The sequence below is a fragment of the Trachymyrmex septentrionalis genome, unplaced genomic scaffold (assembly GCF_001594115.1).
Source record: "Trachymyrmex septentrionalis isolate Tsep2-gDNA-1 unplaced genomic scaffold, Tsep1.0 scaffold202, whole genome shotgun sequence".
In the NCBI taxonomy this organism is placed as follows: domain Eukaryota; kingdom Metazoa; phylum Arthropoda; class Insecta; order Hymenoptera; family Formicidae; genus Trachymyrmex; species Trachymyrmex septentrionalis.
The window spans coordinates 315,275-329,852 of NW_017305203.1; the positions used below are offsets into that span (position 1 = coordinate 315,275).

Sequence of the window (14,578 nt, forward strand, 5' to 3'; positions counted from 1 at the left end):
GAAATTAATTCGTTTTTAAATTTGCAATTAAATCTTCGTTTGCATACGTTATACTGCCGGAATTAAGAATTCCGTGACAAAAAAGAAAAGAAAATTTGAGGTAAATGATTAAGTCGAAACACTTGTTATCTCTTAGAGCAGGCCCGTGTTTCGTAACTTTTAACGACAGCGTTGGCGTCGTTACATTACGGTATCGTTGCGCAGCTTCTTTACCATATATTAAAACCTGCGCAACGACAATGTGGCGATATCATTACAGTGAGTTACAGAATAGGGGGCTTACAACCCTATTCTGTAACAGCTGCAACGATACCGTTACATTTTGTTTTTACTTAGCTTTTTTACTACATACAAAACCTGCGCAAGGTCAATATAACGATATTATTACATCGTTGTTGCGCAGCATTTGCACTATGTGCAAAACTATCTCCGCAACGATTCATTGTAACGATATCGTTACAGTTGTTAAGAGTTTATACAGAATAGGGTTAGATTAGACCCCCATTCTATAATTCTTAACGACTGTAATGATATCGTTAAATTGTTGTTACGCAGGTTTTAGTAAGTAAAGAAACTGCGCAAAGACGAAATCGTTAAGGCCCGGTTGCACCAACGTTACTTTGATTTTAAGCGAAACTTAAATAACTCTCTCTGTCTCGTTTTAAAACCGAAAAGAGACAAGAACAAAGAGAATTCTTAGCCTCCCTTAAAATTAAAGTAACGTTGGTGCAACCGGGCCTAAGAGTTACAGAATAGAATCCATAACTTTTTAAAATCAAACATTTTCGTCTATCAACTTGTAAAAATCAAAGTGAAGAATATTTATTTAGATATTTGATTTAAAAAAGTCCTAAAAAAAAATTTCGCAATGTTTTTATCAACATTGCTTTTGTGGAGTAAAAAAAAGAATAATCATTGTAAATATCGAAAAATCAGTCGTATAGATATAGACAGCGTTAGCGTGACACCTTGCTCTACACTTCCCTTGTTCCTCGACCTACCATCAGGTGCACTTATCAGGTGAGGTGCTGCCACCTGAACAGGTACACCCACAGGTAAAGACAAACATAATGCTCACGCACACGTACGCGAAAAGGAGCAGGCTGTGGAAAGTGGAAAGGGGGTTGCCGGTCGTTCCTCCCACCTTTCGCCCTGTCAACCGGTAGAGGGGCCCCGATGCGCAAGCGCAAAGACCCGTGGGTCCTTTGCACTGAGAGCGAACGGCCGGGACTCTCGACTTCGGAGACTCAAAGTCCGTTTCTATCGTAAGGGAAGTTGCCGCGGAACGTGCTGATCGTCAGCGTTTCTCTTAGCGGTTTATAACTTCCATCCTCCGCGAGTTCTTGTTTTGATTTTTTTTTTTTTTTTAATTTCGTCTCCTCTTCTTTCTTTCTTTTTTTCCCCTTCGTCGCGATTTGTTCGCGAGTGAAACGTGCGCACGATTTTGGGATTTCGGTACATTATCAGTGACGAAAGAGAAAGAAAGAAAGAGAAATTACTCGTGTTTACCAGTGTGCACTGTGCCATGGGGATCTAAGAATACCGGTCAGGGTAAGTCGCTAATTACATTATCAAACAAAATTTTTTTCACTTAATCCTAAAGAATACAATTACGAAATACTTTGTGAGATTAAAATTATGTAACTAATACTTCTCAGAAAAAATCTTTTGTTTAAAGAAGAAAGCTAAATCTTTCACTTTTCTGATTACTTATAAGTGCAAAGAAAACTTTAATAAAATTTTAAAATTTTTAATAGATTGTGTTAATCTTTTTATGTGTTTTTTAGAATTAAAAAAATAGCGTTTATAATTTGCGATAATAATACAAGCAAGCTTGAATGGATATAGAAATTACGAGAACATTATAATCTCTTAGAAAACAGTAGTCTATTTTTAAAATTTTATAACTTCTCCTTGAGTAAGATTTATTATAATTTATAATTTCTTGCCTTAAAATATGACACTATCACAAAATATAAGACTGTTTCAACGCGACTATAGTGATTTTCCTGTACTGCAAAGATTAAAAGTGTCCATTTTGAGTATTGATGAGAATTTTATGTGCTTCTCTCTCCCCCCCCCCTCTCTCTTTTTCTCTCTCTCTCTCTCTCTCTCTCTCTCTCTTTCTCTCGCATATTTATGTAAATTATTGTTTCTTTCTTAAATATAAGATAAGAAAGAATAAATTTTATATAAATCAATACTAACATGAGAAAATACATAAATCCATTCAAGACATTATAAACTCGCTAATGGCCTCTATAGCATCTTTATGACATTATGAAATTGTCCTAAACATATGTCCGTCTGTGCCATTCACTTTTTATGAGAAGTAAAAGAATGGAATATTGAAAGATGAATAATAATAAAATTGTCAATTGATTTACACGACGATTTGTAGAATCTTGGTTTATGGAAACCTTACGTTGTATAATACTTCTGAAGAGTTGTAGAATTTTTCTAAATATTTTTTTTACGAATATCGAAAGGCGACGTTACGTTCATCTAATTATCGGAAGAACATGATAATGTTATTATTAATATAATCGTAATTACGATCTTCTATGGAACAATCAGAAGTCTCCGCAATATTTACGTTAATATTTCCGTGGCACGAAATGCGATCTCCGACTCGCCTTGGAGGTAGATAGCCGAGCGGAGCACTGACCGGTGATTTGAATGCGCGGTGCAGTCACCAGACGCTACGATTCATAAACGCTCCCCGTATCTGCACTCCATACTTGGTAGCAGAAATACGATACACGCACGATCGTAAATATCGTTGCAATTTGTTGCCAGACGGTCAGGTATTACATGTATATTGCTGTCGCAATATAAATAATTTTCTTGTAATTTTATTGTCCTAACGACATCCTCTATGGACGAAACTATGTTGTCTTCTTTGCAAGAAAGAAGAATATTCGTTCCGCTTATAAAAAATCAAATTGGTCACGAGGATTGATAGACCTACTTTTCTTTTAGATTTTCAATAATAGGTCACGATTATATACAGCTGGTACCATTTTTCAAGTTGACTTTATTTTAAGATCAAGCCTCATTTTTAAGGTTAGCCTTATTTTAAGGTTTAATAAATATATATAATTATGTTTGAAGAACCAATATACATACATTTTCGTTTTACCGCTTACCATATGGTGCGACAGTCCGTTGTATGAAATACTTCGAGAAAATTATCGATTAATAGCTGGTTTCAATCGCAGCGCGGTACTGACTCTCGTTTTATAAAGCATCTTTGATTTTACGCCAAAAAAAGACTCACCTATTCCGCGTGTAAGTTACAATCAGCTAGGGTATTTGAAATTGTAATTCCAGGCGTGTCCGAGAAGGGAAGATTAGGGCGAGCAGACGAATGAATTAACGAACGGATGGATGTAGGTACGTGCGTATGTGCGTATATACATCGTCGGAGATCAAATCATGTTAGCCTAATGTCGAGAACGAACACGTTCGTACGTGGGTGGCTGTATCCATGTTGGAATCTCGATTCAACATCCTGTGGTTTCATATCGCTAAAGGATTCCCGTAGGAATCCAATCTCACGCAGCATCTCTTTAATGTGAGAAGGGAATACAGACCTGTTAGCCGAGAAGTAATAGAGAGTAATCGTAGCTAATTTACGAGTTAAGACAATTGTAGGTTTCTACAATCGCCGCAAGCGACAGAATAAAAATATTGGAGTTTTTTTTTTTTAAATTATATACATTTTAACTTTATAATAAAACTTTTTAATAAAACTTTAGATAAATATTTAGAACGTATAGCTTTTTTGTCGTATATACATTCATATATATTAATATATTTTAATAGCTAGCTATTTAACATATGTTTAAAATATGAATGAAATATTAACAATATGGCTTGTAAACAAAAGAAACGTGGCATTTAAAGATGACGTTATTAAAAAATTCTGATTAGCTACAATATTTTATTTTCGGTACAATGTGATGTCACCGAAAGTAATCTAGCACTACGACTTTATCTCTGCCTCCCTTTATCTCCTCTTTCTTCCACCTCCTCCTCCTTCTCCTCTTCCTCCTCTTCCTCCTCTTCTTCCTCCTCCTCAATTCACGTAAACAGGACGCAGAAAACAAGCGTCATGCTCAACGGATTGAACGAAGATCGTGCGAACTATGGGTGCGCAATTAATCTCCATTTTGCGCTATTTCCTACATCGCGGTCCATTATCCCCCTAACTCTCCCGAGAGTGTCGGTATGCAAAGTGTGTGCGGGCCCGAATTAATCGCTCGATAACAACATGCGACAAAGTAGAATGCGAGACCTCGAGCTTCGTATCGGGAGCTGGAGCTCGTTACACGAGTCTCGAAACCTCACACGGGTCTCTATTGGCGAGCCAATCGCTTTCCGCATGTGTTTTGCATATGGACTCTGTTTGGTTGTGAGGCCTCGCAAGCCCCTCGTGTCGGATCCACTCGAGAGAGAGAGAGATTCGGGACCTCTTGAACGTCTCTCTGTATTGTGCGCATCCGTGTGAGACGCGTTTATTATGCTTTTGTGTGCGTCGCGTTGTGTATGCGCGATGTGCGAGAGGGTGTGCGCCGTCACAAAATGTAGTCGAACCGGCTACAAACGCGCACATGCTTACTACAACGCATCCACGGCAGCCGAGCCTTGCAACTTCGTGGATGCTGGGCCTTCGAGTGCCCTGACGAATTTCTTTCTCCTGAAACGCGTACGTGTTACGGCTGCAAAGCGCACACCGCGGTAAAAGTTTTACACCTCGCGATTTTGCACGAACCGCGGGCTTTCCTCGCGGTCGAAAGCAGTGAATGTTTCCTGTTACGATATCGTATATTAAATGCATAGGTACTCGTTTACGGGAGACCGAACCGCCGCGCCGCGTCAGTTTCGACTTTCCGAAGAAATGAGATCTCGCAGCAATTGGACGAGCACGATAATCGTTTCCTTACAAGGTCGCGATAGATATCGAAGTTTAATAAGGCACCAATTAGTATCCAACAAAAGAAAAAATCGTGATATCAAAATAGCTTCAAAATGTCTTCAACTGGCTCTGAAATGATTGTTAAAAGTCACTTTCTGATTAGTCACGATTCATTTTAACGTCATTTTGGCATTATTGTGACCTGTTGTTCCGTTTGGATTATACGAGCAGCGGGAGTTCTGTAAACTTCAATAAAAGTATAGCGTTTAAAATAAAATGATAAAATGATAATTCCTTAAAACTGCTCTTATAGCACAATAATAAAGGAGGATGTTAAAAAGAGGCCTATTTCTGCCCAAAAAGGTGTAAATAAAAGGAATATTTTTTTATATATGTAGATTTTGACCTGAATACGATAATGTTAATAAAATCGACAGGAAACACCGTAAAAATTAAGCATGAACATGATATATTTAAAGAAATTTTAATATTCTTGTTTACTTTTCAAGGTGTTCTCCACATGTTTCTCATAACTTTTTAATAATTTTATCATATTTAGGTCAAAATCTACAAAAAACAATATTTCTTTTATATACATCTTTTTGGATAAAAATCTGCCCTGTTTTGGAGGATATTAAAAAAAGACCGACTTTTGCCCTAAAGAATATTAGTGAAAGAAATAGTGTTTCTTGTAGATTTTGACCTCCTGAATATGATAAAATTATTAAAAAATTCGTAGCATTTGGGGAACACCTTGAAAAATAAACAAAAATATTGAAATTTCTTTAAATGGATCATGTTTATGCTCCATTCCCAAGATGTCCCGTATCAATCCCGAACTTTTTATTAACATTATCGTATTCAGGTTAAAATCTATTTAAAAAAAAAAAAAAAAACACTATTCCATTTACTTACATCTTTTTGGGCAGAAATCGGACTCTTTTTAACATCCTTCTTTCGAGACCCTCGTCATTTCCGAGATGCTCAAGAAGGAAAAGAGGCTGCTGGATTCGCTCTATGCGTTAGTCTTAGCCGCCGTGCATGTTCCATGATTTTCTGCAACGTCGCTCCCGGCATCGAGAAGCAGAGAGGAGCGACCGTTCGGTCGTCCGAAAAAGAACATACCTCGGCTCGGCGAAGAAAGGCTCGTAAAAGCGGTATGCAGTCATTGCACCGCATGTAGGATCCGCGCATCTCCGCCACGCCGCTTGCAGAACAGCGAACAATGGATAGTGACGTCACGAGACTGCACCTGTACCTGCAAATGCATGTGCGCGAGGACCGTCCCGTGAATCGCAAACGTCTCGCGGACTCTATTCCGCAGCTTTTGAACCGGGCGAACAAGTGTTTGATACACGTATGGCGCCAGCATCTTCATTTCCGTATAATTACGTACCATTATTTTGCATATTGCTTGAAAACGTCTGACCAACGAGAAATCGAAGATTCAATAGTGCGACGTAGATTTTACCTGATCAATTTATCATCATTGTTAATAAAACGCTTGTTAAAAGACGCGCATACTATCAGCTTGATGTAAATAATTTGTTGGTTCTTCATCACGTTTTGCATCAGATCAAGTTAGAAAACCGAAGTTCTATGAGAGAAGGGGATTGAAAATTTTCTCTTTAAATCCGAAAAAGATATATCAAAGTTCATAGTAATTTTATTTCGATTTCGCTAAAATTTTGTTTAATTTCTTTCGTTTTATAAATATAACAAATCTTTTCGATATAATATTACTCAAGCATTTATGTACATAAAGAAATATCGCTCTTTTTCAAAAAATAATGATAAATAATTAAATGCAATTTTATGAGTTTAAAATAAATATTTTATTTACGTTTACTGGTAATACATATAATCATTGCGGAAGACCTCGAAAATCGGATGCGAAACGCGATGTCTCTCACGAAACGTCGTGAAATATCACGACAAATGCATCATCGCGCGAAGATTTGATATTGCGAAGTCGTAAATTTCGACAAATTATAGCCGGATTGCAACCATCGGCAAAACATAACTCTCGTTCCCGAGTAAATTCTCTCACGTTGCTGGGCAAAAATGCTGCCACGATGGGACAACGTGAATTTTTTTCGGGCGCAATCGCGCTCTCCGGCTGGACTTTCTCCATTTAAAATTCGTCTGCCTTCACCTGACCGAGTCATCGTTCGTCCGGCTCTCAAGACCGGATCGGATCGGGAGAAGGAGGCCTCGCTAAATATCTTATTACTTTTGAATTAACATATCGGTACCGAGATAACTGGACTTTTTCTTGCCGCGGCTCTCTGTCAGTACGCTGCGGAACGTAGTTAGGATATATGGGTCAGCCGACGATCCCTTCATTGGCGCTTCGAGCGATCGTACCTGCGCGTTGATACGAACGGGGGAAATTAATTTAATTGGCTGCCATAGATATAACATGCATGCTCGGGCGTGTCTTTTTTTCGGCCACGTGGCTTATCAACACTTTCGCAAGTGGTAGTTGACCGAAAGTCTGTGCACCGTCGATTTCTAATATTCGAACGGTCGAGGACAGCCACAATTGTAACTCAATAGAGATCGGATAAAATGAAAATGTTGATTCTTGTCTTCCTTTTCTGTCTCGCTATCCATTTGAATAGCACACAGTGAAAATCGACCGATTCTTTCACCGGGAGAGTAACGCTTGCAGTCGCACCGGTCTCTTTTACCTGCGTTCCGTTCTCGAGAATGTGCGCGATTGTCGATCGGATCGACGATCGATCTTCGTGACGGAGAGTTTCTACGCGACGGAAAAAAAAACAAACTCGCCACATCGAACAGTTATAAAAGTCAATCGCGAGTATATACATATCGAGGCGCACGACTTCTCAGTCGCTCACTCGCTTCCTTCACCGGGCAGCTTTCATTTGAGTTTCTATCACGTTAGACTTTCAACGGGGGTCTACGACTCCTCGATAGACGTTCCAATGTATATACCGGTTAGTATATACAGTAATGGATAGTTTGTCACGAGCGCCATTCGCACGGATAATTCTGATCGCGCCGATGATTTTATTCGTGCGTCGCTTCGCTGACTTCGTTTTTGTCCGTTCCAGTGTTTTGACAAAATAAAGGCAGTGTGGCTGCAAATGGCAAGGCCTCTATAAAAAAAAAGAAGTCGTCAGTAACATAAAATTTATGAAACGTGAAATTTTAGTTGAAAAGCTTGGTAAACTGAGCGGGGGAAAACGTCGACACGCATATATTTCGCGTTTATAACCGTTTCCATCAATGTAGAATAACTTTAATCTAGGTTTCATCTTGGTTTAATTTTTTCTTCATCTTTTCCTAATTCTTACAACTAGAAAAAGATAAGTTGAACCGAGATTAAAGTTAATACTCTTGAAGCTTCCACGGGTACTTTCTGTAGAGAAATTATTCGTGGCGTTTCGCGGGTCCAAATTCATTCTTACAATTAGTATCAGGCTGTTCCTCGCCCTAATGAAGTAAATTGCAAAATGTTCACGAAACGTTAGCATTCTAAGAATGCGCGAAGCGCGTAATTTCTGTCGAGATTAAAGTTAATCTGCATTGAAAACAAACATTAACAGAACTTCTTTGTGAGCCAAAATAAAGAAGTTCATCTTCATGTATGAACAAATATAACAACATTTTATTACACTTTTATCAAATTGTTAATATTCTTTTTAATGTATACGAATATAATGTAGAAGAGCAAAATAACTCACTAATTGTAACATAAATAGTATTTTATGAATTTATTTCTACGTTTTTTTCATTTATTATTAAACGTAACCTTCAATGAATCATTGTCGAAAGATTTAACGTAGGGGAATTAAATGTTGTAAATCGCGGAACCTTTGAAAGGTGCTTTTTGTGCAATCTAACATTAAAAGGAAAAGCGGACGTTTAAGTCTAAATAGTCAATGCCGGGTTAATCAATAGGAAGTTGCAGGTAGCACTATATCGACTTTATCCATCAGCTGTTTCGACTCAAATTGCAAAAGCCGCTTGAGCCAATAGCTCGATACAGACTTCGGTTGCTTATCACGTTACAACGGTCGTGTTCTCCGTTCACCGCTCTCAAAATGGCGCCGGAGACAGTTAAACCTGTTACGTCAGATCGCCGATTACGGTCACGCCAAATGACGGAATGTATTCAAGGATCTAATCTCATCCCCTCGTCCTCTCTCGCGACCCTGTTCCCACCCGGGGAGATATGCAACCATGCAAAGTGCATGCAGCTGAACTCGCGTGATGGCCGTAACTGGGTTAAGCAATTCGCAAAAGACCGGAGGTGCGCGTCCTTGGCAGACGGAGAGAAGTACCGTTTTGAACGAACAAATGCACGAAATTGAACATTCGATCATTTTCTTTCTTTCTCTCTGCACAGAGAAATTTTCAATAAAAATAGAAATTAAAGAAACTTCACTTGTATCTCTCGATAATTAAGCCATGGAGAAATAACGAATGATTTTGATCAGAGACTCGCGAGGTCGAAAAGTGTCTCGCGCAATTGGAAAGCACGTCTCTAATGCACAATTCACTTAAGGAATTACTTAAATTAATATGGACTGACGTGGTAATCGACAGACGTTAGAAAACGAACGACGTGTTTCATAAATCAAACGCATGAGCGGTTGCGAATGAGAAAAAAAATGCTAGACTCACATCGAACGATTACACGGTTCGCAATCATTTTGATCGATGCCGATGCGTCGTTGGCCGCTACGTTTCCTGTTATTTCCCTCCTGCGCTGCTGTGCTGTCGCGTCTGAGGAATGCGATTCGCTCGATCGGCCGTTCAATAAATAATTGGGTTAACGGTTTCGCGGCGGAATCGTCGTCGCTGGCAGTCGAGGGAAACGGCCTTGATGATGTTGCACAGACGTCCTAAGGACGATTCACCCAGCTTTCTCCGAACGCACCTCTAACCGACTGACCGATCGCTCGATCGTTCATTAGTAACCACGCAATTTTCTGTTGTACCTGCGGCACTTAGAGCGTTTCTCTTTCTTCGTACGTTTTATATTTCTTACTTATCTACGTAATATTGAAAATCGACTAACGAATTAATTAAGATGCTTGTCGTCGGTTGCGAATTAACGTCATTGCAACGTTGACTAAAATAATTGCTCTTTGAAAGTATGAGATTTGTATATCATTCATTACGTCAAGAATAAATTACTTTGCATAATTGCTATTTTGAGACTGCATATAAATTTGTATGTCAGAAAGAATACAATGGAATTAATGTTAAATATTATGAATTCATAATATTATGAATTCAATGAGTTCTTACAATAAGAATTTTAAAAATCTGCTTCTGTAAAAAAGAAAGTACAACATTTTATAAATTACATTATTATTGTGACATGCCTATTATTTGCTTTAAGAAATTTCTTTATATATTAAAAATTGCAAAATATTTATTATTCATTACGTTTTAGATATGTAATTAATGTAATTACAGTACATAACATTTATATTTAAATATAGAGTGCAATAATTATCATATTTAATATAACATATATTATCATAGTTAATTAAATATGTTTATTTTTAATATATTTTTATTAATTAAAATTATTGCAATGTTATAAAATATTAATTATTCCGGTATACAGGATGTACCAAACTTTTTAACAAATCGCTTGTAGGCAAATATACGGACTAAACAGATTGTAAGTCAAAAAATCTGTTAATATCATTTTGCAATTTTCACATTTCTTTTTTTACTCAATGAGTAGAATGTCTAAAATTAATTAACACATGAAACAACTTTAAGATATCTTTAGAGTTCTTAAAAAAAAATATCTTTAAGATATTTCATAAAAAACTCTGAGAGATATCTTAAAGATATTTTATCATCGATTTTACCCATTTATTCGGCAATCTTCAGAAATTAATATCTCGTTAATTATTATGAAAATTGCAAAATTGGTAGAGAACTTTTCGACTCAGTTAGATCCGCTGTATCAGCCCACAAGCGATGTATCAAAAAGTTTAGGACATCCTGTATATTTTAATCATAATTTATAAATAAATTGTAAATTTCTTTGATAATATTTAATGAAAGCTTACGTAATCTCTTTCAAATATTTAAAAGAACTGCGCACTCATACTTTGTGTCTCCTGCCAGACAAATATATATTTCTAACTTTATTAAAATTTTTATTTTTTTGTTTGGTGAATCTTCCAACCAATTGGTCGACCGCATTAATTAGTCTAACCTTTCCACGATGAAGGCATCGTCGTGCGGTTATGCGAATGAAGTCGTCCTTGACGCTGCCTCGAGATTCCTTTAAGGCCGAGTTGAGCTTTCCCTGGGTATAAGTCATTCCTGACAGCTCCACGAAGAGATGACCGCGCGCGACTTTTTTTATCTGGGAAGTCTTCGAATCAACATTTACTTTTTGCTATTCCTTACTTGTTTTTTAATCGATTTTTTTATATATGAATACACATCACAAAATCGTGTTATACACAAATAACCGCGCTATGATATTATGTTATCAGATACAGTTAAAAAGTAGAACTCCGATAGTTTTTTTTTCCATTTTTGATCTACGATAAATTTGATACGTGAAATATATATGTGAGCATTTGAGATTCTAAAACTCATTCACCAAATTTGTTATCAAAAACATTTTCTTTATTACAAATAAAAAAAAGACATGTTTTTTCGGCATGCATCATAATTATTAATTATGATGTTGTTTATTAAAAATATTATATTATTCATTACGTTTTAGATATGTAATTAATTACAGTACATAACATTTATATTTAAATATAGAGTGCAATAATTATCATATTTAATATAAATATTAAATGTTGTTTATTCATTCAGAGATATAGAAAAAATAATTTAGCATTTAAAAAATTTTATTATAATTTCACATTAATAAATATTAATAATTTTATTAATATTATCATAAACATTATTATAAATATTAATAATTTATAATAAAACTATTTTAATTTTAACTAATTTATAATTTGTATAATTTAATTAATTTAATATATATTCTTTGCGCTTGTATCAGTTGCAACGAAATGTTGTAAGCGCAGTATAATAGTTGCAATAATAAACCTGTAATAAAACTCAATTTGTACATTCATCCATATTTATGTCCAATAAATATTAGACATATAAAATTCAGTTGCACATATCAAAATCTCATTTATTTTTCGATTGGTTGGTTTGATCAGTCATAACATCAAACGCGACATTTTTCATGGAAGATTACACATTTGCAAATTCATGTTCAAGCATCAAAGGAATTATTTTATGATTTTATTCAAATCCAGTTTGTAAACTGTTTCTGCAGGAATAGACTGTATTTAATTAAACGACAAGAATTTATTAATATCATACATACTTGCGTGCGTACATCGTTAGAAGAGTCTTACGGGACATCGTAAACGAACTCATTAATACGAAATTTATGAATGTTTTAGTACACAGTATGTTTTAATATAGAGAAAATTCTGTAAAAGTGGAAGAAAATATTGAAATAAAGTATAAGCGAGTCAACTCACTGGTTTGCAATAATATGGTCTCTTAGAAAACTGCTGTGCATTAATTACAAGTTAAAATGTACTTATTTTGTTTGTGTTTGGTTCTAAGGCTGTATAGTGATAACGTTTACGGTTAAAATGAGACTGCAATATAACAGAGTGACCATGAAATTCTCTGGCATATAACATCAAAGAAGGACTAAATTCAAAGTGCAAATTGCTTCATATGTCGTTGAAATCACAATCTCTTTTACTCTGAATATAATTCTATCTTATCTACGTTTTAATTATATTAAATTTTAATTATATTAAATCGCTAAAATTAAAAGGAAAGGCTTTTAGCTTCAGACAAGAATGCCTAAAAAAATTATTGAAAGATGATGCCGTGTCGCATTGTTGCTTCGTGCGTTATGTCGTATAACGGTAATTACCCGCATAGATATGTGCCCTTCGATTTTGTACCGTTCGTTGACGGAAAGTGTACTGTTTCCTGGCACACCTACTTATTTAAATCCCGTAACTAAGCAGCGACCTCCGTGACGTATTGCGTCCTTCGAAAGTATTTGTACATTACTTATAAAAAAACAAAAAGTACACTGAAAGAACGACTTTATTACAATATCTAAAAATTTAATTAGAGCTCTGAAAATAATTTCTTTGGATCATCAGAATAATGTTGGAAATTTCAGTATGATAAGAGCAATGCTGCAAATAATTTCTCTATTTTAACAATCAATTTAATTTTTATACATTAATACAATAATTATTTTGATAGTCCAATATAATTATTTTTTTTATCTGTATATAGCTAAATTTTTAGATACTTTAGCCAAACTTTTCTTTCCGTGTAGCGAAGAGAAGAAAAATATATTCTAAATTTTATATTCTTATTATTATATTGAAAAAACTGTAAAAATGGAATTAGCGTTGTGTTTGCAATAAAAAACTTCAATTTTTTTCTAAATAATTCTCTAATTTATATGAAAGCTAGGATTGCTGCCAAGCTTATCAAAGAACCTGTCGTTGCAATGTCGACATTGCTGCGCAGGCGAGATTCCGATCGCTGAATCATGGAAATAGAAACATGAACATGAAGATCAGCGACACGATGATCGCCCAGTATGGTCAGATCAGTTCGACGGTTTGACGATTTCTAAGTAGCGATCCCTGAGATCGCCTATATGCACAATAAACATACGGGTACGACTAGATACGCTGGCGTGACACTTTCACTCGCTGCCAATGTCCGATCCAATGGTTCCAGCAACACTACATATACACGGAGCCTGAACCAACGGAGCTGACGTGTATAGTTTCGTTCTACTGGCCAGGCAATCCGGTCTTTCGATACTGTGAATCCGGTCGCGCGAACAATGGACCTCCCCTGCGAATGAGATATAATCTCGCGAGAGAACACGCATGATAAGTGATGAAAGTAACCGCGTCTCATGGTACGTGAAACATGTTGCCTAGCAAAAGTTTAAAAAAATTCAGAGTATCGCAATTTAATTAGTATAATTTTATAATAAAACTGACATAATTGGAAAAAATATTGTACACTGTGAAAAAAATTGCTGATTAAAAAAAATATTAGTTAACTAATAATTAGTTAACTAAAAATATTAGTTTAACTAAATCATTGTCTATCACAAATAAATATTTGTTAATTTAAACAAATAACATGGTTAAAATTACAAAATTTTGTTAATATAACTTATATATTGTATTATATTTAAATATATGTATAAATGCTTGAATTAAATAATCACTACGAACTAAACACATTAGTCATATTAACTTTTTCTCTCAGTATATTTCTGATGCTGAAAGCATGTTTTTTATTTTTAGCTTCTCCCGCTTTTGAAATTTCCTCACATTTGGGTAAAGTACAATTACACATTAATAAAAATATATCTGAGAAACATAGTGTGCCTTCTAACAACATAGATGACACGATGTGACACAATGGATCATTACATCCTTGTTGTTAAACAAAGATAAGATGATCACTGTGTTGTACTGTGTCGCTTGTTGGAAGGCACACATAAAAAAGTATTACACAACAAATAAGAATATTAAAGCTCATAACAGTCAAAGCTGAATCTTTAATTCTCTAAATAATTCAATATTAATTATATATATATATATA

The 14,578-nt window shown here is 35.5% G+C and overlaps 1 protein-coding gene across 4 annotated transcripts in view; it reads left to right on the top strand.

Annotated features, from left to right (window-relative positions):
• The first annotated feature begins 1,230 nt into the window (after positions 1–1,230).
• Positions 1,231–14,578, top strand: part of LOC108747907 — a 50,197-nt gene continuing 36,849 nt past the window's right edge. For all 4 annotated transcript variants that reach the window (XM_018485797.1, XM_018485798.1, XM_018485799.1 and 1 more), the window contains exon 1: positions 1,231–1,551. The gene's annotated coding sequence lies outside the window, so the exon portion shown is untranslated. The remainder of the gene's footprint in view (positions 1,552–14,578) is intronic.